The sequence below is a fragment of the Dasypus novemcinctus genome, chromosome 6 (assembly GCF_030445035.2).
Source record: "Dasypus novemcinctus isolate mDasNov1 chromosome 6, mDasNov1.1.hap2, whole genome shotgun sequence".
NCBI classification, from domain to species: Eukaryota; Metazoa; Chordata; class Mammalia; order Cingulata; family Dasypodidae; genus Dasypus; species Dasypus novemcinctus.
Genome location: NC_080678.1, coordinates 76659342 through 76663618, shown reverse-complemented (window position 1 = coordinate 76663618; position 4277 = coordinate 76659342). Strand labels below are relative to the sequence as shown.

The 4277-nt window shown below is 43.8% G+C and overlaps 1 non-coding gene across 1 annotated transcript; it reads right to left on the bottom strand.

The window, feature by feature from the left end:
* Window positions 1-310: 310 nt before the first annotated feature.
* On the bottom strand, window positions 311-392 carry TRNAS-UGA (transfer RNA serine (anticodon UGA)). The gene has a single exon. It is a non-coding gene; the product is annotated as a tRNA-Ser (tRNA).
* Between the last annotated feature and the right edge of the window lie 3885 nt (window positions 393-4277).

Below are 4277 nucleotides of genomic sequence, written 5' to 3'. Positions count from 1 at the left end.
GCTTAGTTTTAGGCTGCGATACTCCCCAAAATTCTGCCAATATTTATATTCATTTTATTTTTATTTTGCATACTTGCTCTTCACATTGAACAATAAGATACTAAAATTGCTACCTTGCCGCTTATGATAAAGGAACAGTTTACCTACCGGCGTAACTAGTAAACGTTCCCAGCACTGATTTACATTCCTAGGATTATCTTGAGTGTTTTCACAGAAACTCCTCCGGAGGTGCGTGGTTCGGCTAGGCTAGTAGGTACCGAAAACATTGCAGGATGACGGGCATCTAGAATTAAAAATGAGCAACCGCTTCCGCAGCGAGCAGGGTTCGAACCTGCGCGGGGAGACCCCATTGGATTTCAAGTCCAACGCCTTAACCACTCGGCCATCGCTGCCACGAGAAACGTACGGAGGCGGGGACACTTTAGTGTAAGAATGACTGAGCGCGCACGCGCTGAACCTACAAACAAGAAGAGCCTGCGACTAGCTTGAGCTCCGCTGGAAGGCGGCCAGGGTTAAGGGCTCACATTGAGCTATCTGCAACGTGAACACGAAGAAGGGTTAGAAAACTCTATTAGTAAGAAATCTGCAGGTCTTTGAAACTTTTCCTTTGGCTATGCTCCGAAATTCGCAGTCCGGCTTTTGGTCGTTGAGCTGGATTTTGCTCGCCCGCGCCTTCATTAGGTCTACTAGAGAGCCGTAAAACAGAGATGTTTCCCGTTTTGTGCAGCGGGCTCGCGCGCTCGGAAATTTCTTCACTTCCTTTTCCTGTTCCTCCTCCAGCCCTCCGGGAGAAACGCCTTCCACCGTATTTCTAGCGGTGTTGGGGTCGCTTTCAGTCTCCTTTCAGTGGAATGGAGAAAAGTGTAATGATTCTCACTGAGAAGGAAGTGCTTTGAGGATCGGCCTCTACCCACGGGCTCGCCCCTCGGGGTCTCCTGTCCCCGCAGCCACCTTCCATTCTCCCTCCCAGCGCGGCCGCCCTTGCTGGGCGCAGCTGGAAGGGCTCAGGCCCCACGTGCTGTCTCAAGCTCCCTCGGGAGCTGCGGCGCCTGGGAGGCGGCGTGCGAAACAATTTCTGGGCGTTAGACCTGCACTCCTTACCTTCAGCTGACGTTCATTTCCTCCCTGCCTGCCTGCCTCGTTAAGTGCAGCTACTGCGCTAAGTGCCTTCTCTTCTATCCGTGGCTGTGGTGCCCTACAAGCAGCAAGTTCTATGTGTTAGGAGAACAAAAGAAGGCCTTTTGCTAATTTAAATACCCAAAAGAGTCCGTGGAAAATGTACCTGTCCTCATTAGGGTACATTTCGTAATTCGGCAGGAAGATAAATTCTCGAACCTTAGAATCCCTGATTTTAAGTGATCTCACGTGCTACTAGTGTGACCTTTTGGTGACTTTAAAATACCATTTCTCTTGAGTAAATTGTGCCGCTAAAAGTGTCTAAATCCATGTATGGGGGGCAGAATAGTTGAGAACTTTAAGCTTTATGTAATTTGAGATAGTGCTTTTAGGAATTTCCTTTTTTTTTTTTTTTTAACTTGGCAGAGACAGGAGTGACCCGAATTTCTCTATGAATACTAAGAACAAAGTTATCTGCCACTCTCAGGCAAAAGTTTTATCATGTACGTGAAATTTACTTGCACCTTTCCATTAGGTACAGTCCAAGAAGAAAGAAATTTTCATCTTTTTATCTTGTACTCAGATTTTGCATGTGCTGAGATAACCTAGAATTGAATCTTACCATTTTATTAGCGGCATCTTAATCTTGAAACCATTTTCTTGTTCTTTCCTTCTCTGCAGTTGTGATAACAATATTTAGTGAAAGTTCTTTCCCTTAATCTCGCACTCTCATTTTAAGGAATCTCTTTACTTGTTTAAAAACTTGACTAATGGGAATTATGGTTAAAATAGTTGAACTGGAATTTTTTTTTAACCAAGACTGCAGAGGAAGAAAATCTATTACAAAGTTAATGTGTATTTGCTGAGAACAATTGTGATTAAAATTTATTTGCAACATTTCCAGGATGAAATATCTATATTTTTGGCATTCCTATAGGTTTTTTTAAAAAAAAACAAAACTTTTTTTTTGCTGATTCATCATATTGCTGAAATGAGTTAAGTTCTTTTAGATTTCCAAGTGAGTTCATTTGGCTTCAACTTTAGATCTTTAGCATTGCCATTTAAAGCAGTGCAAGTTAGGAAAAAAAGAAATAACCATATGTTCCAATATAATTTTAACATAAGAAATGTAATATAATTCATGATAATAGCCCCATTAAACATTGGTTTGCAACCTAGGGTGTTTTGGTTTATGAAGGCCCCTTAGTGATTCTGATTGCCTGCTCACTGCCTTCCACGGATTCTGTTTCTACAGGCAGAATTCTTTTACATGGTGGGTTTGTTATTACCAAATAGCTTGTGGCCCTCTCAAAAAACCTTTCTTGGTGCTGAAGGCACTGGATTCCTTATATATATACCACATAAAAGAATTTAAGAACATGCCAGTTTAGTTAGGCCAGTAAAAAGAGACAGAACCCAGACTTGGTGGCCAACTTGGATGCGGGCTTCCTCCAGGCAAAGAACAGCATTTGGGGAAGGCTGCCTTTGTTAAAGAATTCTTCACTCCTCCCCTTTCCTAAGGTTGGGGCAGGAGCCCCAGCTGTTTGCTGTTCTGGTTGGTTGCCCCATCTGTTATCTCTCAGGGGACCAATGATGAGGCCTTTTGTTTGGAGTTAGCTGGACCAATGGGGAGGCCTGTTCGGAGTTATGGGGGGCTTCTTTCTGACTCTGGGGAGGTTCCAAATGGGACACGTTCTTTGCCAGGTGTCAGCTGTGACTTGTTTTTCAACTTTTCACCATACCAACCTCCCTCAGTGCTACTTTCAGAGGCAGCATATGAATGAGAGCAGTATGGCATCCCTTTGTTCTTTAATAACAAATTGATGTATTTTGAATTGGTTGTTCTGGTGTGGGTGTTTTGTTTTTGTTTTTTGTTTTTATTTGGTTTGGTTTTGGCTTTTTTTTTTTTTTCCTTTTAAAAGTCATAGAATTTTAATGCTGGAAAGAACATTAAAGCTCATCCAATCCCTTGATCTGTAGAGAGGAAACTGCCTCCCATGAATGACTTGCCCAAAGTACCACAGCTAATTAGTAGTCCAGTGTTTTCACTATATTTTCTTGGTTTCCTGTTTTCTCTGTTAGTCTCTGGCACAGTGGTCTGCAAATCTAAAGTGTGTGAATGACAGTAGGTAAAGCTAACAGTAGGGGAGAGCTGTGAGTTGACTGTTGAGGGCCTATGAGGTTTCAGATAGTGAACATATTGTGATGGGTAATTTTGTTCTTTACTCCAGCATCCATCCTCCCATGTGATTATGACGCCTCAGTTGTGTTTGGGAGGGGACTTTCCATCGGATGCACCCTTACTGTGGCTGTTAAAGTACTCCACTGTCCTTTGGCCAAGGGGTAGGCATGTGACTTGTATTAGTTTTGTATTGTTATAAAACAAATTACCACAAACTTAGTGCTTTAGTATAAAGTTATTATCTCAAGTTTTCATAGGTCAGGCATCTAGGCACCGGGTAGCTCAGGGTCTCATCAGGCTAAAATCAAGGTGGTGACCAGGGCTGTGATCTCATCCGAGGCTTGGGGGTGCTCCTCCAAGCTCACTGTTGGTGGAATTCAGTTTCTTGTGGTTGTAGGACATGCTGGCTGTCAGCTGCCAGCCGTTTTCACCTGGAGTTTGCTTCTTCAAGGCCATGTAATATAATCTTCTTTGAGATGCTGTTTCAGTGTGGTTTTGAGACTCTGAGGAGAGTCCTGTCAGTTCCCCTTCTAGAACAGCTGATTAAGTCCTGGCCTCGTAAGCGTGCCTCTGCCCCCCCCCCCCGCCCCCCCATACATTGGACAATGTTAAACAGGCAAGGATGTCTTTATTCAGGGGGCTGCTGTAGCAGGGGGCAGAGAGTAGAATTCAATTTCATTGAAACAAAGCACAGCAAGCTTTTTGAGAACTGGGAGTGGGTTGCAGGAAGAACCCTAGAAGATAAATAAGGGGAGTTGATTGCTGGGAGGGGTGAGGGATTCCTGAGGTTGTGATTAGGACCACTTGATTGAGAATGTTTTCCTTTGTGGTAATTAGGCCACCTGGTAAGGGCTGGGAGAGAGGAAGAGTGAGGTGAAGGCCTGTCTGGTAAGGAGCAGGGGTAAGAGAGAGAGAGGAGGGGGTGGGCTTTGAGACTGGGATTGATATTTAGATTAGTTAGCATCTGAAGTTCCCTTTT